Source organism: Staurois parvus, unplaced genomic scaffold, assembly GCF_062004578.1.
Source record: "Staurois parvus isolate SC_StPar_1 unplaced genomic scaffold, SC_StPar_1.0 ptg000226l, whole genome shotgun sequence".
NCBI classification, from domain to species: Eukaryota; Metazoa; Chordata; class Amphibia; order Anura; family Ranidae; genus Staurois; species Staurois parvus.
The window spans coordinates 6,371,181-6,398,081 of NW_028318022.1; the positions used below are offsets into that span (position 1 = coordinate 6,371,181).

At 40.9% G+C, this 26,901-nt stretch overlaps 1 protein-coding gene and 1 pseudogene across 3 annotated transcripts in view; one reads left to right on the top strand and one right to left on the bottom strand.

Moving 5' to 3' along the window:
- The window catches only part of DLGAP2 (DLG associated protein 2), a 1,035,006-nt gene that overhangs the window by 743,154 nt on the left and 264,951 nt on the right, over window positions 1-26,901 (bottom strand). The gene's annotated exons all lie outside the window — the stretch shown is intronic.
- On the top strand, window positions 830-23,550 carry LOC149460548 (uncharacterized; annotated as a pseudogene).

Here is a 26,901-nt window from a genome sequence, read left to right on the forward strand (position 1 = left end):
AAAACTGGGTACAAGGGCTATAGGTTCAGTGGCACTTTTATTAGACGAGCCTACTTGATGCACCCATCTGTCAAAAGCATGTGGATTTTTCATGGGGGCACATGCTTATTGCTTGCTTGCCATTACAATATTAGCCTACATGTCTAGTGAACCAGACTATAAATCTATTGCAGAGGGCATTTCATTAATCCAGTATTATTTTTTTGTCTGTTATAAAATTAGTATTATAATACATGATTTGTTTAGCACCAACAGTCTGTGCAGTGCTTTGTAATATAAAGATAGACATTACAGTTACATTACAATTCAAGACAAATGGGTTAGAAGAGACCCACTCATGAAAGCTTAAAATCTAAAAGGATTACCCACTGGTTACTAAGGTGTATTTAACTTTTCCTATTTAAAACAGATGTTTGCAAATCTCAGAAAACTTTTTTTCCAAATGTGTGACACAGGTGTATCTTATAAATAGGTTAAATATTATGACTATATATAAATATATACTGTATATATAAAATATTTCCACCAACACTGTCTTGCATTGGCGCTCTTCAACCGAATGGCTTTCTGTTCTTTCTGAAATTCCTTTCCAAGGCAGGTTTTCTACTTGATATTTGCCTGATCATAACGAAGGTTTGCCAGCTGAAGCAGAGAGAGTCAGGGGAGGAGCCAGATCATGGTGCCAGCAGGATGCTAGATTGAGGAGCTCTCTATGAGCCTGTGACTTAGAAGTGGCTGCTCTTTGTAAACCCCCACCTGGCTTGTCTCTCTTCTTGGGGTCAAAGCTAGTGGAGTTCAGAGGCAGTGATCCCCCCCGGTCGTGCGGAGGATGCGGCCAGAGTGTGGAGAGGCGGACCCTGGCATCCACATGACTGCAGAAGGGAGTCCCGGGAACAGCCGCTCGCTTGCTGCAGAGGGGACAGGATGCCTGAGGGATCTGTATGGGTAGGAGCTCCCAGTGATCTGTGGATTCAGCTGGCGACAGACAGGGATGCTTGTGTGAGGACAGTGGGTGCCCCCGGAAGACGCTCTGCATAGTAGTAATTTGATTCCCACAGAGGGTACCTCCTTCACACCACCAAAAAGACCCCCCTCTGAAAAAAAGAGCTTACTTACACAGCAGTACAGCAATACCCCGGAAGGGAGAAGAAGATAAAGGGTAAAGCCCTGCATTCCGAGAGGGATGGGTGAGTGACGGTCAACGTTGAAATATAATATATGTACCTCAGAAGACTTTTAATAAGGAGGAGAAGAGGAGAGAAAGGAGTGGGGTGACCCAGAAGCAATAAAGGAGTAAGGAGCGAAAAGATATTACAGAGAATACCTATTGAGAATACAATGTAAAATATAGGCCCAGGGAGGAAGAGACCACCTGCGTGGAGTTTTAAACAAGGAATATGGAGGATATTGTAGTGGATTGTAACTGGAAGGAGAGACTATTAATAAAATGAAGAGCGGATCAGCAAAAGGAGGTGGGACACTACCCTTTGAAGTCAGAGATATTAAATATCAATGTTTCAAAGACAGAAAAACAGATATTACAGAAAGCTTTTCCCTTTGTATGGAGGGAGAATGATCTGAGTTATTTAGGTGTAAAATTAACCCCCATAGTAAAGAATATTTATCAAACAAATTACATTCCATTAATAAATGAGCTGAAGGACGATCTAAGGAAAATATCTACTGGATCAATCTCTTGGATTTGTTGTATAAATTTGGTAAAAATTATAATAGTCCCAAAGGTCCTGTATAAATTTCATATGCTCCCAATATATTTTCCAGGGTCATTCTTTGAGATAATAAAAAAATTATATCTAAGTACATATGGGCAAATAAAAGACCAAGAGTTAGTTATGAGGTATTGTGTACGGACAAAACTAATGGGGGTCTGAACGTACTGGATTTCAAGAGATATTATTATGCAGTGCTGTTTTCACGAATAGCAGATTGGATTTATAACTCACGGGGGAAAAGTTGGGTAATGATGGAAAGTTCACTTAGTGAGTCACAGTTAGATAAGATTATTTGGGTCCCACAACAGTTTAGAAAATTTTCAAACAATACAAGTACTTTAACACGTAATGTTTTTAGGATAGAATTCATACACAAAGGGGGTGGGAATATAATTCACTGTTAATACCGTTGTGGGGAACAGAATTCTTCCCTCCTGGGAATGAGAATATTGCAGGTAATTGGATAAAAGACAGAAACGCACATTTAAAACATATCACTGACAAACGGGAATTGTGCACTTTTATAGATTAAAAAAAGAAGAAGGAAATATTCTGTGTGTTACTATCAATTAAGACACTTTGTTACAGCGCTCCCGCAGCCACTGAGGATGATGGAGGACATGTATCCATTTGAGCAACTTTTTAGTACGGACACATGACCTCTCGCATATATAAGATTCCTACTGCTATATCTGGAACTGTCTCTCCATCGTTAGAAAAGTGGGAAAAGGAATTAGGAACAAAATTAAATGACCAAGAAAAAAAGAGAATATTTAATTTAATACATGGTGCAGTGGATATAAACACAATAGAAATGAATTATAAATGTTTAGTTAGGCGGTATGTTACACCTAGTGTGGCACATAATCAACGAATAGAGAATTCACCTTTATGTTGGAGGGGATGTGGGAAGAAAGGAACAATGGCACACATATGGTGGGATTGCCCTAAAATACAGCAATTTTGGCAGCGAATAATACAACAAATATGGGAAATAACAGTGATTAGTGTACTGAAGGACCCCTTGGTTTGTTTATTCCATAATACTGATCTCACAGTGAAACAAAATAAGAGCTTGATGATATTTCATTTAATTAATGCGGCAAAAGGACTGATTCCAAAAATCACAGACTGGATAAATAGAATAGAGTTTAAATATAGGATTGAGAAGCTGTATCATGTTGGAGAGGATAAAATTAAAAAAATGTAAGAATATTTGGGACAGATGGACGGTTTTTAAAACATCCAGGAGATATTCAGAATTGATAAAGGGGCAAGATAGGGTTCAGACAGGATAAGAAAGATGGTTTCTGGTTAATTTCTGATAAGAAGGGAAGGTGAGTGGAGGGAGATAACAAGAGGTTAGGAATAGAATACTGGAACAAGAAGAAAGAGGTTTAGAATAGGAGGTGACCAAATGGGGGGGATGGGTATATGAAAAAAATTTTCTTGATATGGAGATTGTATGAACTTAACCTCCCTGGCGGTCTGATTATTTCAGATTTTTGGTGCTGAAAGCGGTACCATTTTTTTGCATGGAAATATGTATTTTTTTTATTGTAGGCTGTAATTTTTAGGAAAAACTCACTGAAATCTGTCCGAACAAGAGTCTAGTAAACATCCCGGGTATGATAAAATTTGAAACACAAAATCATAAATTATAATTTAATAAATAATCATAAAAATAATATAAAAATAATAAAAAATTTAATTCAATAATATAATCAAACCAAAAACACTGAAATGTGAAATAGAGCGCCAAGTTCGCACATTGCTGAGCTCAGTTGCAAAATCGTTTTCAGTGTCTGATGACGAATTTCCCCCACGAATCATTATCACTCAATTCTGCAAGTGGTTCTGATTTACTATCGCTGTTCTCTAGCTGATCTAAACCGCTTTTGACCTAAAGGGACACTTTTTGGACGCCATGGACATTTCTCAGTTTCCAGGCAGAAAGAACAGACAAAATGCAGGCAGGGCGCAGGACAAAGCACTAGGGACAATATGTATGTGAAATTGGTTGAGACAGCAATGTTTTACTATGTAAAATGTAAAAAAAAAAAAATGACATTTTTTAAAATTTTTAAATTTCCCGCCGCCGGCGGCGGTGGCGGCGCCCGTACGTCCCGACGTCACAGGGACAGGACACAGAAGCCGGATGCCGGCATCGGCCGGAGGAGATGGCCGGGGACGCTGCAGGGGACACATCGTGGGAGCGCAGGGTAAGGTAAGTAAAGAACACATGCCGGAGCAGTGCCGCATGGTATTCCCGAGTGTAGCTCGGGGTTACCGCTTTTGGTACTGAAATGTTACCCCGAGCTACACTCGGGAATACCGCCAGGGAGGTTAATGTACGGAGAATTGTTGTATTGATATTGATGATTTAGAACTTAATAAAAAAGAAAGGAAAAAAAATAACAAAGGTTTGCCAAGAAGACAAGTCGGTGAAAAGCTAAATAAACACATTAACATATGTTGTGAAGACGGTTGCCTTAATACCATAATAACTGTGTCAGTCTAAGTATATATAAACACTACAAGATCCTTTAATCAAAGACCTAGAGCTGACCATATATAGATCAAAATTCAACCAGTTCAGCAGGGACATCTGTACAATCAGCTTGTTAAAACATTTCTGCACAATCAGCGCCGCTGGCTATAGCTGGCAGTGCTGATCAGTGTATTCTGATGATGAGGAAGTTTCCCCACTGTTAGAATACAAAAGCTCAGTGGGAATGATTCCCCTATCCACATCAAGTGTGTGGATGGGGGAATCAAGCTATTTTTTTTGTTCATCCTGCTGGTTGAATGGGAAAAATGAATCATATATGGGCTGCTTAAGTATTTTCTGGGCACAAGACACAGAAGCAGAGCATCTAAGTTTTAGAAGTATAATAATGATGCTTTCCTACACATACAAACATTATTGTACTAAAGTATTTGTACCAAGATATACAGCAAAACAGACAGAAGACCAAAGCTCTTACTCTGTGTACATTTATTCTGAATGAACTGTGTGGAAAAACCCATTAGCAGTGTCCTGCTCCTACCATCTTATGCACACAACCCAGTGTTCAAATGTCCAAACCTTCGCAAAATACAGAGATATTTGATGCCTGCTGTTCCTCACCTATCTGACAACGTTGTCATCATTTTAACTGCAGAGGAATCATGTACATAATATTGCAAAAAATATCAAGATGACAAAATTGAGTTTTTCTGTTATTGCTGTCAGAAGTCTGTAATTGTTTGGTAAGATTTCAAGTAATCTTATATGCAAGAGATTTAGGAAAGATGCTCAATACACTAGTAAAGCAAATATTTGCCACATTGCCTTAATATATACAGTTTCTAAAATCTATATATGTAACACCTATCCTCACCATGTAATACATATTCATGCAGGCAGACAGTACTAGACGTAGAGGGGTTTGCGCATGCAAGGTACACTATCTGGCTAGACAGTAAAAGCCAGTGATTTGTATTTGAAGCTGTAGAAGAGACTTCCTAGGGTGTAAATCATTATTTTTAATTGAAAGCAAAGAACAGTAAGGTAACACAAGTGGCTAGAAATCTGGCACAAAAAAATCCTTGCAATAGGAAAGTAAATGTGTCAATCTTTTTAATGAGTGTGGCTGAAATTTCATAAAAGTCATGTTTGCAGTATAAAGAGAGTTAACTCCTTACTATATTCCTGTGCATCCTCATGCATTTATTAGTGCTGACATATTAAAAGAATACTATCATAATAATTTTCATTTATGCCATTACTACTCTTCATTTTAATCTTAGATATACTCTACGTAGATATATTAAAGCTGAACTTCTTGCAGATTTTCTAAAAAGAAATGGGTTCCTTTAAAAATAAACATGTTTATACATGCAACTAGCACAAGTATCTCAATCTGTCTTCATATCAGCCTCCGATCACTCTCAAACTGGGAGATGGAGTGGCAGAACTAATAGCTATTCTGACTATGCAGCAGTGGACATGGACTGTCAGTGAACATTCTGAAAGGAAATGTGAGCAGCACCAGTGACGTATTAATAATTTTGCTGCTACTTTATTGTCCAGTCATTTGGCTGCGGGGTTAGTGACACCACCATTTTCCTTAACTTTAACAGACAGAATGGTGTCTTGCTTCTAGCCCTGATGTCTGAAAGAAGAGTATTGCTCACAAACATGGCTGGACAGAATTACAAATCATTTGGCAGAAGAGACAGGTCACCTACAGGTTGTCTTAACTGTGAATTTAGCTGTTTGCCTAAAGGTCAGCTCTAGATCTTTCTGTAATATTTTAAATTTTTTGTTTTTATTTTACCAATCACAGGTTTCTTTACTGTGGGTACCCTCTGAAAAGTAAAGCTCTCATTGTGATTGTTGGGTTTTGAGAGATTTGCCCATCATTGCTAGGATTCAGCCCCTTTGGGACTAGATTTGCCACCCCCTCGACAGGCAACATTTGTAGTTAGTGCAGGTATGGGAATGTGTATCCAAAAACTTGGAGCACCGCTCAAAGCACTGCAAATTTCCCTCTGCAGTCCAAAGCATAGATTGGGTGCCAATGCTTAGAAAAGGTCATTGAGGCTAGCTGAAACAGATCAGAAGGCAGAAGGTGGAAACATCACATGGAAGCTAGCATGGAAGTGTGTATGTGTGGTGTATGTGTGGTTTCCTTTTTGTAGAAAAATGGGATCTAGAGCTGAACATTCTTACCACATGAATGTAAGATATTTTAAAAAGATATAACAAGCACTTTTTGTTCCCCCACAAGATGTGAGGTGTATGTATATACTTTTATGAATCCTAGTTTACAGGATAAATTCACCTGTTTTTAAAAAAAAATAATAAAATGCACATCTTTTTGCAGGTAAAAAAAATATGCATTTATATTTTTTTTTATTAGGAGCCTGCAGAACATAGGAACGGCAATCAGCATATCATGGGTGCAACACAGGGCTCCTGCAGGAAGTTACACAAAAACAGGAAGAATCAATTAACTATGAGTGCTCACTGACACCCTGGTAGTTCATTGAGAGCTACAAGCCATCAGCCACAAAGACTGATGGCAGTTGTAGCTCTCCTATTTACAGAAATCTGTGAATGAATGACATGGATGGGTGGTCGCAGCCCCGCATGGCCATGTTTTTTTTTAAATTATGACTACGTGTGTGGAGAGAAGATCCCCAGCCCACTGTCACAGGGAGGAAGGGAATGGGGCTGAGAGCTGCAGGAGTGGGAACATCTTTCACCCTAAAAACGGGTGGAACATGTAACAGGTTCCCAAAGGTGAACTTATTCTTAAAGATGAATTCCAGGTATGGATATTTTATATATAGTTACATAGGTAAATTGAACCAATATAACTATGTACCTAGCCGATGCCCCTGGAAGCTGGAAATCACTGTAGTTGACACTGCTACTCCAGTGATCTCTACTTGCTTCTGTGTCCCATTCTGAGCGGCTGGCTGGCTGCATTCTGAACTCAGGAGGTTGGCTGCTTGGTATGGGTGCCATTCAGAGAATGCTTTGCATTTTCTGAATGAATGCAAATCATTCTTGGATTGGACTAGGAGGAGAGGTAGTGCGGTGATGTCATGCTCTCTATCTTGTCCAAACAGTGAACACTTTGCAAAGCATTTTCTACATGGCACCCATGCCTGTGTTCAGAATGCAGAGGCCAGCTGCACAGCACAGGACCCTTAAGCAAGTGGAGATCACTGGAGTAGTGATGTCGACTTCAGTGATTTCCAGCTTCCAGGAGTATTGGCCTGGTTTGGTATAATATGTATAGTAACATTGCATCAAGGGGAACCAATATAACTATGTATAAAATATCCAAACCTGGAAGTCATCTTTAGCTCTTGGTATTTCAGAATCATTCCTTGTTGGCATGCTTTCTTTCTGCTTGGGATACCTGTGTATCCAGGGGCAGACTGACCATTTGGAAACTCGGGCACTGCCCGAGGGCCCGGGGTCAGTAGGGCACCCCATGAGATGCCCCTGGTACCTTTTTAATAGGATTTTTGAGTTTTGGCAAGGACACAGGGGCCCCATGATCCCCTATTGCCCGGGGGCCCCATGAGTTGTCAGCCCGCCCCTGTGTGTATCACATAAACTCCATAATCCATGCATGCAGTTCCTGCATAAATGATTCAATTATGTTTCTTTCTGTAATTTTTGAGCAATTATCCTCAAATTTTTCTCTAAAAAAGATATTTTTAGTTTAGAAAAGTATATTTCCAATCTAGAAGCTCCTGGTTATAGAGTAATGGATATTAATACTATCGCATGCAAAGTTCCTCATAGTTTTGAAGATCATACCAATGAAATTCTCTTCAACATATACAGAAATCACCATAATATACACTTATTAATTGCATGATGAAGTGCAACAACTGATTTTTTTTTTTTGTTCCATTCCTGTTTAAGACTTTTAGTGGTGGCAGATGTTTGGATGGAATAGCATGTAACTGCATATTCGGACAAAATGTTCCTGTAGAGAATCTGTATATAAAATGTAATAACAAAGATGGTAATGTGCTACATATTAATTACATTGTCTAAAAGTCATTTGTTGCTCTTGATCCTGTGTGAGGGACACAGCATTGACAGTGTATGTGTATGTTTACACATACTGCTTCAACTGTTTGATTGCTCTTAAATATTTTCACTAGATGTATTGCAGATCTATAATACTGTACGGAAGTACTGAAGCTCAAATAATTTTATTTTAAGGCAAAATATTTTATAGTGTGTAAAAATAAAATCTCATTCCTTAACAAGAAGAGCTGCAGTAATTGCCCTTAGCAGATCGGTTCTCAGACATCTAAAACATGTCTTACCATGGTTATCTCTTTCACATCAATGGGAGTTTTGTGTAGGTGGATTTTTTCCTTGAATAGCTGAATCTCTCCAAAATGTCAGATTTCCTTTAATATCATGGATTTAAAGTCCTCTTTGTAATGAAAAGTAGGTTGTCAATACATCTTTTTCATGCAGATCACCACTGTGCATTTTAACCCATGGTTTGCACACAAACATCCTTAAAGTGATATCAAACCTTCTGTTTGTAAGTACTTTCAGCAGCTGATTTAATCACTTACTGAGTATGCAGCGTCTTTATCTTTAATTCTTGCCTATGATCCTGTTTAAGCTGGTTCTTTGACTGCCAGACCAGGTTTCCTGTTTTAAGGTGGCTTCCTTCTCTTGCAGCATTCTACGGAGCCACCCTTGCATGCAGATACTAGAGTATCTCCCTACACTGTGCACATCAATAAAAACAAAACACACAGCCCCATAGCCTAGGATTGCAAGATACTCTCTTGCTCCTCCCACGTCCCTTTTTCAAATTAACAGACTGAATGGAGACTGCTTGAATAACAACAGGATGGAGATTAGATGCACAGGAAAGGAGAGAGGTGAAAAGTTTAAAAAAATCCCACAATTAATTACTCCTCCCACCATAAATCTGATGTTGCTTTTCTCTGATCCCTTTCCTATGATCCCCCCATTCATTAGCTTCTTCTTCTTCAACTTTGTGAGAGGAAAGAGAAGGCTCTCAAATGTTTTCATTTGTGATCACTGTGACTGGCCATCAAAGTAATCACAAGGTACAGAGCCACTCTCATTGGTTCTGTACATTGTGCCTTTGATCTGGCTATTGTGTGTGTTTCCTGCCATGCATGTCATGATACACTGTGTGTATTTCCTTCCATGCTATAAAACGCCACTCCTGAAACACATTGAGACTAGCATGCAAAAACCAAAAAAACAGACGGTCATTCATCTGATATTCTCATTGTGGCTTAATCAGGCCATAAACAAGTAGAACAATTAACATTCTGTCAAGCAAAAAACAAAAATGTTGTTCATTTTTTTCATATGATTGTGCCGTCATTGTCTTGAAATTTGCCCTGCTAAAACACTTTTTTTTCTTCATCTGCGGAAGTCATGAAATGTATTTTGACGTCATCCATCCCCCTACACAACACTCCCTCTGTACTTTCCCCTTGTCTAATTAAATCAAAGCACATGAACGAAGACATTATTCTTTTCTTACCGCAGAGTATTTCACTCTGCTTGCAGACATTATGGCACTTTATGTACTAGCCTTCCATTAGCAAACGTGATGTTTCCTGGTGCTGGCAGTACATGAGTTGTTAACCCATTTTCACTATAATGCAAGCACACTTTGTGTATTTTGTGACACAAAGCTTGTTCTTGTTGCCTGCTATTATTACATGTTTAATGTTACCTATGAAAGAACTTGACAGTGAATGTTCTTTTCCTTCCGGTTCATGCTTTCCTAGCTGATGCAAATTTAATTTTAATTTTATTATTTCGTACGATTCCCTCATCAATTTTAGGCATTTGTTTTTTTTTAAATCCAACATGTTTGATCAGGCACTTTTGTTTGCGGCATGAAAATCGCATGTAGCTGCGGGCACACTAATGATGCAAAAACTGAAAGAACTGTCTATGAACAAGAATATTCATTTGGTTTTCTACTTGTCTATGGCCTGCTTAAGACTATCTGACTAAAAGACTGTCTGACTCAGCCTTGCAATCAGGTATAATTAGTTCAAGTAAATAGTTTACTTTGTGTGTGTTCATTTCAGCTTAAGCTATTGAGTTCTGTAAACAGCAGGTTATTATCATCAAAAAGCAAATAGAAAGCTAGAACATTTGAAAAGGAGAAAACATTAATATGTAATATAAATATAGCTCTTGGCAAACAGCAAAATACATGATTGAAATACGTATATAAGAGCTGTTTTACCTACGAAACGATTTGTATTGTCCATCCAGCCCTGAGGTTTACACAGCCCTGCCACACAGCATAATCAGCCTGGTGACCTGACTTTTCTCAGCTGTAGTTTAGCAACACAGTTAGGTCACCTCCTTGCCACCAGCATGTAAATGGACAGTGAAGGAGCTGCATCAGACATGAGGTCATCTCTCCGCTTTCTCCTCCACACAGCACATTCTTTGAAAATACATATAAAAGGCAGGATACCTGATTGGCTCAAAATTCTCATCCTCCCTTTCTAAATGATGTTGTACATCTAGTCACATTTAGGTATTTAAACTAGTTGCATTAAAATACAGTTAAATATGTTTAAATGCATACAACATTACAGTAATTTTGGGTATTTCTAATATTTGTCTTGATTTCAGTATAAAACCTTCTCAGTAAAAATAAACTATAGTTTCTCTTTAAAGGTGTTTTCAAAGTATACATCAGCTAAGAGCCGTATTTAAAACACAGCTTTACAGAAATATTCATCACGGAAGGGGGTTTAGATATTTAGATAAATATTGCCTGCTTCTTTCCATTCAACTGTGATGTCTCACCTCCAAACAAATGTTAAGCCACCTCCTGTCTCTTCCTCACACCCCCCTTTAATCCATTGTGCATGTTTTTGTTCACCTTGTGGTGAAAGATATACTTACCTAAGTGCACTAAGTGAGTCTCTAGAGCAATTTGTGGGTGCAGGGGTCTGCCAAGCCAAAGCTGCAGATATGCCTGCACTGGCTAGTCCCCTTGTACTGAACTTACCACTGTAGACTCCTCTTCTAAATCCTAAAGGGATGCCGCCACTGGACAACCAATAGGATATGTCTACATCATGTGGGCAATAATTTGGACAGCTCAAGAAGGACCCCCCCTTCCTGTAGACAGAAGAAAAAAGAGTAGACTTGGGACTGCAGCATCACTTAAACATGGCTTTAGGTGAGTTAAAAGGGCATTTTAATATTTTTTGTTTGTAATGTCAGTGATCTAATTCTTTGAAATATGCAGACAAGAAGAAAAATAGGTAACTGGAAACATATTCCACCTATCCCTTATCTACCCAAGTTATTTTCCTGGAGATCTCTTACAGTCAGGTAAAAAATGAGGTACACCCCACACAAATTGTTGACTTTTTCCAGAAAAATGTATCTGTTGAATGATTTATTCAACAACAAAAATCAATAGATGTAATGGTGATGTCAGCACCTGTGGTAGTGAGCCCTTGTAGATAATCAACTTGGGGTTCCCCAGGGCGCAGTGTCTAAGCCCCAGCCTGCTTCTTCACCAGAGACCCTGATGTTGGGGATGGACTTGCAGCAAGCTGGGACCAGGTCGCGGCCCCCTGGTATGCCCAGCTGAGGATGAGGAGACCGCTCGCAGGAGCGGAGTACAATGGGAGGAAACAAATGGAAATCCAATAGACTAGCCGAGGTCAGGACGGGCGGAAAACAAGCAGTCAGAGAACGAAGCCAGAGTCAGTACACGAGTAGTCAATGCAGGATACAGGCAATAGCAACACACAGGAGCTCAGACAACTAGGAAGTTGCTCAGGCAAAGTGGCCTAGACTGAGCATGTCTTATATAGGCAGGCAGGCCAGGAAGTGATGGAAGGGAAGGAAATAAAACCCAGAGAACAGCAGACGACGCCCATAGATGAGTACAGACAAACACACATGTGAAAGGGATTAGGAACAGCATTGCAGCAAGGAGGTAAGAATACACAAACAAGAAACTGCAGGCTAACTTGTGACAGGTGCCCTCTGGAAAAGGTAAGTACACCCTTGGCATCAAAAGCTTGTGTTGCCCCCTGTAGCAGAAATGACTTTTTGTAGACATTTTGTAAAACTGCCCAACTAGTCTCTGGTGAAATATTTGACCATTTCTCCAAGCAATATTCCTTCAGCTGCAAGATGTTTGTTGGTTTCCTTGGATAATCAGCCAGTTTGAATGCCCCAGTACAACATTTAAAAGTTAATCAACTAGAGCAGTCCGTAACCCTCTCTATTTCTTCTTTTTGAGCCATTCCTTTATTTGTTTCAGATCATTTTTGTGTTAAAAGACTAATTTCCTGTTCAATGCCTGATATGATGCAAAATGTATAGTAGACTTGATGACTTTAAATTATTCAGGCTCTGAGGGAGCAAAGCAAACCCAAACTATACTATTTTCAATCCACAAACTATAACTTTTCCACCACCATGCTTCACAGTTGTTATGAATCCTCTTCTGAAATACCATCTTCAGTTTTTGATAATTATATCTACTGTTAATGTGACCAAACAACTCTTTTATTGATCTTCCTGAAGGCCTAGTCTTTGCATATATGTTTAACCACTTCCCGACCGGCCATTGTATATAAACGGCCGGATGGTGGCACTGCAGGGTCGGGTGGCCGTTTATAAACTGCCTCCCCGCACCCTGCTTGTGCACGCTCCCCGGACACAGTAAAACACCAATTGTCGGACGGGACCTCTGTACGAGGTCCCGATCATGTGATTACTGATTGGCTAATCAGTGATCACATGCAAAGTAGTAAGCAAGATGTCACTTCTGACATCATTGCTTACTACGTGTGAAATATGTGAATGATCACAGAGGTCACATGGTACAAGGCTATTCACAACAGCCTTGTACTGTCATGGAAATTTTGTATTGTTGGTCGAACTTTAAATGTGTCATATATTCGTGTTATTCATATGTCTCTCGTGTGGCTTAATTAAAGCTCTGAAGGCTGCAATTGGGCCATGCGCATGTACAATGTATGTATTACAGTACTCGGCTTGGTAATGGATGAGATGGCAGATCTGCGCTTATAGACCGGCGTGTATACCACCACGGCATTCCATGCGAATGCTGCTGTCAGTAGACCGTGGGCCTGTATCCGCATATCAGCAGCATGGTACCACGTGGGCTTCATAACGCAATGCGCAAGCGGTGTGAACTCCACGTGTAGGCTTATGCATATCTTACAACCCATTACTAACTTGAAACTGTATCTGGGATGGATGTGTTTTAATAAAGATCGTATCGGGCCCATCCAGGTACAGACTGATATTTTTAGGGAGTGCTTGTGCAGAGAATTTACATACCAATAGAAGCTAGTAGGACAGGAAATATGACCTCAGATGGCTCATAGGGGGGAAGGGGAGGAAGTCTGCTGACCTCAGAAGGTTCATGGGGGAGGACCAGTGATAGATAATAGCAAAGGCTATGCTCCAATTGGAATGTACATCCTCTGTATAAGCAATCCCCATTGTATTGTTCGGTGGGAGGGATTGACTTTATTCATGTGGGGGGCATGTGTGTATTCTTAATAAAACAGAGAGCTGAGCCTAAAATCAGCCCTTATGTGAGTTGCAACCAGCCTTAGAGTGTCGTGTGATCATTCCAGGGTAACGGAGCTCCATCACCCACAAATTCAACAGAACCAAAGTATTTGGATGGGCAGGAATCGTGTAGTTTGGCTGCAGTCGTGGTAAGCGAGATTCGCACAGCTTTATGGGGGATTTCTGCGCATCCAACTGCGAGTACTCACGGTAAGGAGAAATTCGGTAAAGCGAATTTCCAAGACAGTTTGGCGAGCCTGGTGGATACTAACGCGTATTCTTGCGTAGCTAACCTAGAACGAGGGGGGAATGGCCATCATGAACTAGCAAAAAGTATGCCGGCACATTTCAGGTCTCTCTGCCATTAAGAGGATCGCTTTTTGCGTGTTCGTGTGGCTGATTTCGCTCTCTGTTAGCTAACAAGAAATACCGCTTAACAAGGACCTCGTTTTTTGTCCTAAACTCTTGATTTTGTGGGTGAAAGACGAGGGTTTGTCTCTGCGGAGAGCAGCAGAGGGGTGGGTTTTGGTTGGCTGGATTTGGTCAAGTTTAAAAATCTTCCAACCAAAAATTAAACGGGTATATGTTTTAGTGGGTAAAAGTTGTTGCATAGTGTTAGGTAAGTATTTGTGGGCTGTAGGTACTGTGGTGATTGCTTTACCCCCCTCCACGTGAGGTAATTATTACAGTGCTGAAAGGCTTAGGTTAATTGTTAACTGTTGTAAGATCTCTGTGTGTATGTGATCTGTACAATGTGTACTACTGCTCCCAGCAAGCATGCAGCAGGGGGTCCTTTCTGTTACATGTGCATGTTAGTGTGATATGTTGGTGTTTTATGTCCGTTCTGTGATTGTGCCCAAATTGTGTTGTATGTGTGCTTCATATTGTTGTGTAATTGTCCAGTGTATGTTCTGTCCAAACGTCTGTTTTATGTAAGAGGCAATTTTGAGGCTAGAGGCTGCCGTGTGCTTCCCTGTGGGGGGCCATTCTAGTGTTACCATGTGCTTCCCTGTGGGGGGTCATTCTAGTATCTGCCATGTGCTCCTCTGTGGGGGGTCATTTTCTTGACTAAACCACATGGACTCCTTTTGTTTGGTGGCCATTTCGTTGGCTACCAAATGTGCAGTAATCTCTATGCAATGTGCATGAAGTTTCCTATATGCATTTGACCCATATTGTGTTTTTAATCCAAATTTTTTACAGTTTCATTTGTTTGCTTTTAGCTTTAAATTTGCGTATTGCCAGCCAATTTAAAGTGTATTAAGCGAATTTTCCCTTCACGTGTTCCACATTTAATGAGCGCGGTGTAGTCTGGGTTTTTGCACATAGATTTCTTGTATAGTGATTATGTTTTTCTTGTGTTTTTCCTGTTAAAAGTAGTTCCTTATTGTAAAGCGGGTTTGTTTTAAGCTGCTGTGTCACGTGTTTCACGTCCAGCAGACTTTTTGTGTAAACGGTTCTAGGTGGTTGCAGTAAAGATTGCGTGTATAACGTGGATCGTTTAGCGGTGCTGATAGGAGTGATTTTTGCGTCAGCAACAAGGTTACTTTTGGCGCAGTTTTTCGGTTTACCTCGGTGTAATTGTTTTACTGTGAAACGTCCCATGTTTTTCATAAGGATCCACTTTGTCCTTTTTAACAGTTTTTCAGGTTGAAAAAGGGTTTTTCTGTGTGTATTAGGAAAGTTTTTTTTTCTTTTTACACAAATTTCCTAAAGGTCAGTTAGCAGGTTTCTGCCCAACCAGTGACCCCTAAGTAACATCCAAGAACCCCTCTTTTTGTTTTGACTTGTGTTAGCTACTGTGTGCAGGGAGAGAAAAGCCACTTTCATCATTGTGCGGTGTGGCCTGCCAAACACAGTGGGTGATGAGAGCCACATAAATTACGCTGTGTGAGTGGGCGGTCCAGGGAAATCCTGGTTACCACAAACACTTCGGGTGGTCAGGATCACACAAATTGCGCTGTGGGAGTGGGAGGTGTGCTCTCAGTCTGACCGCCACTTGATGCGCTTCGGGTGATCGATAAGTATCACATAAATTACGCTGTGCTGGGAAAGTGGTGGAATCAGGCCTCTCGGTAGGATCCCACCGAGTGCTCCAGGGGGTAAACAGGTACCCGGACGCGGGATATATACCAGTGACTAGTCACGATGGGCAGTAGTCAGTCCATGAAGAGAGAGGGGGAACCAGCCCTCTTCAGGGTAAGGACAGCTGCACAACTGATGAAGGTGAGTTTGGGGGGGAAGTCTACAGAACCCCTCAAAAGGTGGAATAAATGGTCGAAGGGTACCAGATGGGAAATTCCCCGGGAAGGTACATTTGACGCATGGAGGTGGGAAAAATTCATCTCTGAATTTGGACCACGGATGCAGGCGTCAGAACTAGAGATCGCACAGCTATGGCTTCACAGGTCAATCCGATTAGGGAAGCAGGGCATACATAAACTGGTGTCTGTCCGGAAGAACCAGGTGATGTATACCTGGCCTCCAGAGGGAATAAAACAGGAGGATCCAGTGTCAGAGGTGGAGGAAGCTCTTTCAGGGCTGACTCTACTAAGGCAGGCAGGATCAGGGTCTGCTGGGGTTCCCCAACAACCAACAGTGGCTGAGATAAGTATAACTGCACCTGTCTCTTCTGTTAGTGACGTCACTCTTGACATACCTTCTGTGTCTTCTGTCTCTATGCCTCAGCCTCTGCCTCTACCTCTCCCTTCTCCCTGCTTCACCCCAGCTCCTTCTGTTTCCAACTATGAAGCCTTCTCAACAACCGATTTGCAGACTATCTGTGAATCAAGGGGAGTAGACACCCGGTTAAAAAACAGGGCGGATTGCATCAAAGCGCTACGAACCACTGATCAGACCCCTGCCCCCCAGCTATACCCTGATCTGAGGGACCTCAAACCTGAAGGTGCAGTAAGCGAGGTGGTTAATCTAAGCCCACCGATGATGCTGGGTCAGCCCTTGCACTCTTCCCGGACCGAGGCCTATCCAGTCAGGGTGCAGCAATTTGAAGGTCCTCCCAATGCACGGGGGGAACGGACTTTAGGGGAACGGGTAGTTTGGCATGTCCCCTTCACCCCGGCAGAGATCCGCACTATTCTGGCTGAGCTCCCGGACTATCGAGTCAATCCGAGAGGATTTGCTCGAATGTTTGGACAAAACCAGTTCAGCTATGGTATGAGCGGGTCAGATTGTGCACAGATCCTACGGGCAAAGGTGGGCATGGAAGTGGCCAGTACAGTGATTGCAGGGTGCTCTATAACCACGCATGAGGAGATGACTTCAGGGGGCAAAGAGTTCTGTACACAGCTAAAGGCAAAGCTTCCAGAAATGTATGGTGCTACCTCTACTACGGACATGATGAAGCTCACCCAGGGTCCTAATGAGGAAAGCGCCTGCTTCTGGCGCCGTCTCAAGCAGACGGCACTGGATGCGGATCTGGAAGTTGGACCTGATGCTCCAACTGAAGGGGTAAAGGTGACCGCGACGCACATTCTGTTGCGGGCCAAATTTTTGGAAGGCATCAATATTAAAATTCGGGAAAGGCTGGTTCTGGCCCGACCCGAATATAATGAGATGTCTATCCCTGCTATCCTTTCCACTCTTGCGGCAATAGAGAGGGAAATGGATAGAAGAAAACAAGACAAGGCCAAAGTTCTTATGTCCCAGACCCCACACGAAAAACCAAGGGATCTGGGTCACAGGAAGAATAGGCCCCCACCCAGGTGCTTCCAGTGCCACCAAACGGGGCACATGAGGAGGAGCTGTCCCCAATTACCTAAAGGTCGGTGGCAGTTCATTCCTGATGAGTCCTCCGCCCCTATGACCACCATGGTAAGTAACTCCTATGAATTCTCATAGGAAGTTGACAAATCGGTGTCGGCCCAGATCCATCTTTTTCTAGAGGAATTAAAATATCCCCTCCCTTGCCTCACCGACACCAGTGCAGCAAGAACGGTCCTGCGAAAACAGGACATCCAAGGCAAGGTACCCCTCTCAGGGGAAAACCCTCCTAACCCCTACTAACCTCACTATCAAACGATGCACTATTCTTAACCCAGCTTCTCTTCTTCCTGTGTCGGAAGATGAGAAGGGGGGGGAGGACAGCAATGACAGTGCTGAATTTTGCAACACGACTAACAATACTAACACCTCTTCTGCTAACATGTCTTCTTTGTCCACTACTAATCTCTCTTCCAAAGGACACGACTGCATCTCTTTGGTGGAACTGGAGTCAGCGGCGACACACCCCATATCACCCCGAGAGTAGCGGTAAGGTTGAACGTCTTCCGATACCCAAAAACCTTGGCCTGAGTGTCTCCCCATTGCCCCCTATTCCATCCGGAATGCCCCTCGGCAACCACATGGGCTGTCACCCTACGAGGTGTTGTTTGGGGGACCTCCCAAAACAGGGTTGTACTTTCCTCAACAGTTGTCGTCTTTGCATTCACAGCTTACAGGTTATGTGCAATCTCTGCAACGGGAGCTGCAGAAGATACACCATCGGGTTCGCGAATCGCTCCCCGATCCAAATACAATAACAGGTGTTCTTTCTATTGAGCCAGGTGATTGGGTCGTCCTAAAGAAACATCAAAGAACCGGACTCGAGCCACGGTTCACCGGACCATACCAAGTCCAGCTGACGACACCTACCTCACTCAAGCTCGAGGGACGAGACAACTGGGTGCACGCAAGCCACTGCAAGAAGCTTCTCAGCTACACCAGAGAATGAGGGGTGTCATTTTCCTTTTTCTTTTTGTTTGTATGTCATACATGTGTGTGAACGGAGGAAAAGACGGCAGATACCCCAACCTTTTATTTAAAATGCACCTGCGTTTAGCCAGAACCGCCAACAAAACCAACTGTTGGGTATGCTCTAAGCCCCCACCCAGTCATCACATGTCCGCAATGGCCGCTGTTCATGCCCTATATGACATCCGCGTCGGCATGAAAAAGCAAGGGACCCCTGGTCAGCCCCCACGTAGACATTTGTCGGTAGAACTTAATGACACATTTTTAGCAGGTAACATCAGTTTCAGCACCAATATTAGCTCTAGCTCCTGTAGGGCCCTCGTCAGTCCATTATGGGTAACTGGGCAGCTAGGCAGCCCTCAGGTGTGCTTTAACATCAGCTTTGGCACAGGTAACAAGTTTGTTGGGACTACCACCTGCGAGGGAGGTATAACTGTCAATCTGACTAACCAGACTTCCCTTCTGAGTAACCACACTGACCGACCAGACCACGTGTGTTGGAAGGACGGATGTGATGTGCAGACTGAGGGAGCAATCCCCCAGTCTGTGCAACTGTTGCTCAGTGCCAGAGGCCGAACGAGGAACTCCTCCTGCTCTGCTCTGACAGGTCCATACTATTTTCTGTGTGGTTCGGCAGCCTATAGAACATTTCCCCAGAACGCGAAAGGTTCGTGTGCCCTCATAAAGCTAGTCCCCGCATCCTATGTAGTGATGGACCATGAAGAGTTGATGGTCCACAAGAAGGTAAGGATGGCAGGGAGAGTTCGCAGGGAGCTGTTCTCTGAGGGCGACCAGGCATGGGCTTGGTTCCCCTCATGGACAGGATGGGGAATAGAACTTATGAAGCGCCTGAACAATTTTTCTGTCATCGTGGATAGTATGTTTAACGAGACCGTAGAGGCTGTCAGAGAAATTGCCCAAGAACAACGGCAGATGGGAATTTTAGTGCTTCAGGAGAAGATGGCCCTTGATTACCTTTTAGCCGCCAAAGGGGGGTTCTGTGAGTTCATCGGAGAGGATTGTTGTACTTGGATAGAAGACACCGATGACAAGGTCCAGGCCCATATGGACAAAGTTAGTGAACTACAGGGAAAAGCTAGAGCTATAGCTAGTGAGGGTTGGAATCCGTTCAAGGGTTTGGGAGGATTGGGAGATTTCCTGTTCTCCATCGGATCTTGGTTGAAGGAAGTGGGAGTGTATATCCTGATGCTTCTCTTTTTCATCTGCCTTTTATATGCCACGGTGAGATGTTCCTGTTGCCTCATCGACCGTGTAAGCCAAGCTCGGGCAGACGACCACATCTCCATGCCCGCTCCGGGGATCCCACTCCAACCACTGATCGGAGGAAGACCTCACCAACCATCCACCTTCTCTACAGATTACGTCCTGGCTTCCCTCTAATTTATCTCTCTGAAGACCACATTCTCCAAGACCTTCAAGCAAGCTTCAAGCCTCATCATGGTTTGTGTCTGCGATTTGGAAAACTGTCTGGGTCGAGACCAGCCTTGTGTGGCCCCGTCTGCAGGGGCAATTTGAGAATCTGTTGCTGGATCTCCCCAGACCACCGTGGGATCACAAGCTTTATTCATACCACAAGTCTGTTTGTGGTTTTTGCAAGAGCCTTCCTGTAGTGAAGGTTCCAACGCTCTTGAGGATCATCGCTTCAATCAAGCCTGTTTGCGTCGAGTCTGCGTCGGGTCTTGTTGTTTCAGGTACCCCGTGGAGCTTTATTCTCAGGGACAACTACAGGAACTCTTTGAAGTTTGAGACTACACCCATCAAGCTGAAGAAGATCAAGAAGGGACACGAGGAGAATATGATAAAACAGGAGGGAATGTCATGGAAATTTTGTATTGTTGGTCGAACTTTAAATGTGTCATATATTCGTGTTATTCATATGTCTCTCGTGTGGCTTAATTAAAGCTCTGAAGGCTGCAATTGGGCCATGCGCATGTACAATGTATGTATTACAGTACTCGGCTTGGTAATGGATGAGATGGCAGATCTGCGCTTATAGACCGGCGTGTATACCACCACGGCATTCCATGCGAATGCTGCTGTCAGTAGACCGTGGGCCTGTATCCGCATATCAGCAGCATGGTACCACGTGGGCTTCATAACGCAATGCGCAAGCGGTGTGAACTCCACGTGTAGGCTTATGCATATCTTACAACCCATTACTAACTTGAAACTGTATCTGGGATGGATGTGTTTTAATAAAGATCGTATCGGGCCCATCCAGGTACAGACTGATATTTTTAGGGAGTGCTTGTGCAGAGAATTTACATACCAATAGAAGCTAGTAGGACAGGAAATATGACCTCAGATGGCTCATAGGGGGGAAGGGGAGGAAGTCTGCTGACCTCAGAAGGTTCATGGGGGAGGACCAGTGATAGATAATAGCAAAGGCTATGCTCCAATTGGAATGTACATCCTCTGTATAAGCAATCCCCATTGTATTGTTCGGTGGGAGGGATTGACTTTATTCATGTGGGGGGCATGTGTGTATTCTTAATAAAACAGAGAGCTGAGCCTAAAATCAGCCCTTATGTGAGTTGCAACCAGCCTTAGAGTGTCGTGTGATCATTCCAGGGTAACGGAGCTCCATCACCCACAAATTCAACAGAACCAAAGTATTTGGATGGGCAGGAATCGTGTAGTTTGGCTGCAGTCGTGGTAAGCGAGATTCGCACAGCTTTATGGGGGATTTCTGCGCATCCAACTGCGAGTACTCACGGTAAGGAGAAATTCGGTAAAGCGAATTTCCAAGACAGTACCATGTGACAAGCTGTGACCAATCACAGCTCACTCAGTAGTTCTCAATGGACTGCAAGAATGCAGACAGAGAGAAAGAGAAATGATCGCTTCTACATCCTATATGGGTGTAAAAGCAATCAGTGTAAAAAAAAAAGAAAAAATCTTCATCACCCCAAAAGTAATACAGTGTCACCATGGTGACACTGTACTGCTAGGGTGACAGTATGTAAAAAAATAAATAAAATAAATAATAATATAAAAAAAATAAAAATGTAAAAAAAAAGTTTAAAAATTATACTTTTTGGTTATAAACTAATTTGGGTTATTTTTTTTTTACTAAAAAGATAACAGAATAAATTTTGGCCAAGATTTATGATGAAATATTATATATTTGCAAAATTTCATAAGAAAAACACTTTTTTTCAAAATTTTTGGACATTTTCATTTACATAGCAAAAAAAAATAAAAATCCCAGCGGTGAATAAATACCACCAAAATAAAGTTTTATCTGTCTCAAAAAAATGGTAAAAAATTCATATGGGTACAGTGTTGCATGACCGCGCAATTGTCATTCAAAGTTTGATAGCGCTGAAAGCTGAAAATTGCCCTGGTCAGGAAGGGGGTAAAAGTGTCTGGAATGGAAGTGGTTAATGGCAAACTGCAATCTTGCTCTAAAGTTTTTTTTGGCACAGCAAATGCTTTTTCTTAACACACCTCTCATGCAGGTTGAATTGGTGCAAGATTTTTCTGATTGTAGATGCATGCCCTTTGACCCCAACATTTGCATGAGTTACATGAACACCTGAAACTTTTCTTGGAGACTTCTTTAGTATCAAATGGTCAACTCTTAGGTTGAATTTTATGAGTCAGCCTGTCCTGAACAAAGTAGTAATTGTTTAAAACATATGCCATTTATGTTCCTTACAGTGGAATTATTAATTTCAAGCCATTTTGGCAATCTTTTTAATTCCCTTCCCAGACTCAGGCATCCACAACTTTGTCTTTGAGGGCAAATGAAAAGCTTTGTTGATCTTGACATAGCCACACATATTCATAGCAATGAAAATACCAGAACCTGGATTATAATAAACCGGTCATTCCCATTCAGAATGAGTATGTTATCAGTCCAGTAAAACAAACAGCTATTTATTCACAACAAAAAGTAGGAATCTGCTACAATGTTAGTTGAAATCCCTGCAATGAACTTTGATCACCCAGAGGAGGGGAGTTTTTTCTCAAGTAAAGTTTCTCTTTAAACTAACCACAACCCTTATTTAAAACTGAACTCCAAGTACAAAAACATTTATTTAATTATAGTATATTCCTCAATAGCCACATGGAAAAAAAATCCACACTGTGTTTGCCAATTGCCTTAGCAAACCTAGATATTACCTTGTAAAAACAGCAGTCACGCCATCACTGTGTTGTACTTAGCCTGCGTAGAGAGCAGGGCTGTTGGAGAGGCCCAGCAGCTCCACTTTCTACAGGCTGCCTTAAGAAAAAAAGGGAGAGAGTGGAGACAAGACTAGTCATCCTGAACAAAGAGAGAGAGCAGCAGTGACTAGTCTTTACTAAATAAGATTACTGTCTGGTTCATATCCGGTATTTAAAAAGTTCCATTCTGTGAATAATTCCTTCTGTAGGTAACGAGTGATCTGGTACTAAATAGTATCTTAATGTAATAGCTGACATTTTAAGAAACAGTGTCTAACATAAATTATGTTTATACAATAAATTTTATCACACTGCTAGGAATAAAATCATTTTGCTAATTGAAGCAATCTTATAAAAGATGCCATAATCTATTTCAATATATTTTTACATATTTTTTCTCTCCTGACAAGGTTATTGTGTCCTAGCTGTGCTCTCCAGTACATGGCACAGAAGATACATAAGACTGAAAATGTTGAGTCAGCAGCCTTGAAGTACAGGCAGCAAATTCACTTGGCGATAAGTGACTGCAAAGAAAAGAAGCGTCTGGATGAGATAATACAAGAGGCTGAATTGGAGAGGCTCAAACTTGAAAGCCTGTCCAAATCCTAGGAAAACATTGCAATAAACGCCAATGACTTGGAACTGCTATTTCACAAATGGATATTGAAAAAGCTTAAAGACTATTCTGTGAATTCAGTTCTATCTCAAAATGCACAAAATGTTCAAATGTGTTTTCTCCCACATCCCGCATAGTGGTGCACCTGCCCTACATCCTACAATAGGTAGTTAGTAACATACTGATAAAGGTAGATAGATAGATAGATAGATAGATAGATAGATAGATAGATTTGAGTGTACGGTTGCCCCAGTACATATACTTAGAAATTACATAAATTAGGTGGTTACTACGATGAAGATTGGTAACTGTCATTTCATAGATCAATGCTAAATCTAAGGACATGCACTCAGTTTAAAAATAAGTAAATTACTAGTACATGATCTTTAGTATACATCTACCCAGTCATCCATTAAAAGCACCACTAAGAGCACAATCAGTTCTCAATCTTGCTCCAGACTGAAGGGGAGTATTAAAGCAAAAGCTTCTTTTTTAAAAAAATTTTCATAAATATTGTTTAATTTTTGCTCTAAGCTGGAGGTATTTAAAATTTAACTGTGGGTATATTGTATATGCTTTTCTTGCACATGTTCAAAGGATTGATTGATTTATTTGTTAATCAAAAATAAACATTGCAAAAAACAGGATATATCCACCAATGAAAGGACCATCATGCTCTGGAAGGAGAAGTGGCCATGCCAATATTCTAGGGATGTTTTTATGTTGAGATGCAAAGTATTGATGTTCACTTTTTGGTAAATACATTGTTTTATTGTTGTTGCTAGAAACCCATAAATGTTATTTCCAATCAGTTAGATGCCCTCAAGACTGATGCTAACTTTATTTGGGTCCTTACAATTCTACATGAAAAAAAAGCTTATGGCAGTTTAATTGTCATGTACAAACCCTTTCGATGACAGAATTAATTTTTTAATGTCTTAATGTCAAGTCTAGTTAGGTTTATACACCCTAAGTAATGGCTCTTGCTGGTTTTTCAGTTTTTAACAAACACCTGACTCCAAAGCTGTTTTAATACAGAAGTCATAATACAATAAATATAGATGTGGAATTTACTTCAATAGCACCATTTTTTTTTATTAATTGCAGCTTACAAAACATACAAAAGAAAAACCTTTTTACACATACTCATCTACAATTTATTAAAATTTTTCCCAACCTCAACTGTGTTCATATCCACTGCCTTGTGTGCTATTTCAAAATGTTTTTTCCTCTGTTGTTCCCCTAACTGTGTTTTCAACTCTTGCTCCCAACTACTCAAACAATGGTACTACTGGTTCAGCCATGACAGTCAGTGTCCTATAAATACACGAAGTGCAATGTTTTTGTGTTCCTTTTAAATTCAGTAACTGCTCTATTGGGTGCAAATTCTTAACCTTTCTCAGTGGTTGTTGGAGTGAAACAACGAAATGTCTCAGTTGAAGGTACCACCACTTGTCCATCCTGCGAAACACTTCTTTTTTCTGCTTTAACTCCTATAAAGTGCTTAACTCCCCTTCCTTCATAATATCCTTAATCCGTACATTCCTATCTATAATCCAAGTTTCTGTGATAGTGCTCATCCCTGGTGGGAAATAATTTGTTCCCACCAATGGAATTAATGGAGAGTTATACTCTCATCCATTTTGTTTGTGCATTACGTTCCATATCCTAAATACATTCTTTGTAAAAGTGCTTGTATTTACAGAAGACCCTCAGTGTTGTTGTGGAACCCAAATGATTTTATCTAACTGTGCTTCACTCTGTGTCCATTAAATCTCGATCCAACTTTTTCCTTGTGAATAATACACCCCATTATCTGTGACAAAATTACTGCATAATAATATATTTTAATCTCCGGCATTTTTAATCCCCCATTTATTTTATATTTACATAAGACCTCATATTTTACCCTTGTTTTTTTATTCACCCATACATATCTCATTAGTATTCTTTTTAATACCCTAAGAAACACTTGCGGCAGGTAAATTGAAAGCATTTGGAATTTATACAAGATTTTTAAGGAGTATCACCATTTTAACCGTATTAATTCAGCCTATCCAGGACACAGTCTTTTGATATTTTCTTCAACTCCTTTTTTATTTCATTCAATAATGGAATATAGTTTGCTTGATAGATACTCTTAATTGAAGGGGTTAACTTTACTCCAAGGTACTTTAACTCTTTACCTTGCCATTTAAAGGGAAGTTTTTCTTGTAATGCTTGTCTATCCATTTTCGCTATATTAATAGCTAAGATCTCTGATTTCGTAAGATTTATTTTAAAATTTGATAATTCTCCATACCATTTTAATGTTTGTATTAAATTTGGCAGCGTTGTTCTAGGATTAACCACATAAAATAGCATATTGTCTGCATACGCTGCCACTTTATGTTCTACCTCTTCTATACAGATCCCTTTTATGTCTACACTTTTCCTTATTGTTGCTAACAGCAGTTCCAAAGTTAACAGGAACAAAAGAGGTGAAAGTGGACAACCTTGCCTCGTTCTGTTGTACATTTGGAAAACTTCCAACAATGTACCATTAACCTTTACTGCTGCTGATGGGTAACAATACAAATATTTTATCCAGTGAAAGATTTTGGGCCCAAGCCCTATTGCCTCTAGGGTACTCATCATAAATTCCCAATCCATCCTGTCGAAAGCTTTTTTAGCATCTATTGACAGGAATACCACTGGGGACTTCTCTTTCTTGCTTTTTTTGTAAGAGTAAGGATCTCAGTCCATTATCTCTACCTTCCCTCCCCGGTATAAACTCAACCTGATCTAAATGTATTAGTTCCGGCAATAAACTCTTCAGTCTATTTGCAATAATTTTAGCATATCATTTTATATCTACATTTAATAATGAGATTGGTGTGTAGCTTGCACATTGTGACAGATCTTTACCTTCTTTTGGTAAAATTGTATTATGTGCCATCAATGACTCTTTGCTCATTTGTCCTCCTTCTCCCAGTGCGTTCATATAAATACCCATTTTTGGCACAAATAGTTCTTTAAATTTCTTATATTATCTCACTGTGAATCAGTCTGCTCCCAGGCTCTTTCCTGCTGCTGTACTCCTTAATGCAACTTACACTTCCTTTTGTGTTATCGGTCTCTCTAACCTTTCTCATCTTTCTTTGTCTAATCTAGGTAATCCCGCCTCTTTTAAATATGCCTGGATTTTTTTTATTTCTCATTCTTTTGGGTATAACTGCAAATAGGGAACTATAATATTTTTAAAATACACTAGCAATTATTGGGTACACTAATTCTCCTGTTTCATTTCTGATTTTCTCTATATCATTTATTGATCTATTTTTTCTCACTACCCTTGCCAAGAATTTTCCCAGTCTATTTCCCCATTGATATCTTTCTCTAAGCACCCCATTATAGACCTTATTTGTTTCTTATTCTAGTAAATTACTTAATCCTTCTCTTTTTATAACAATCTTATATTGTACATCTATTTCTGTCTTTTTTTATGC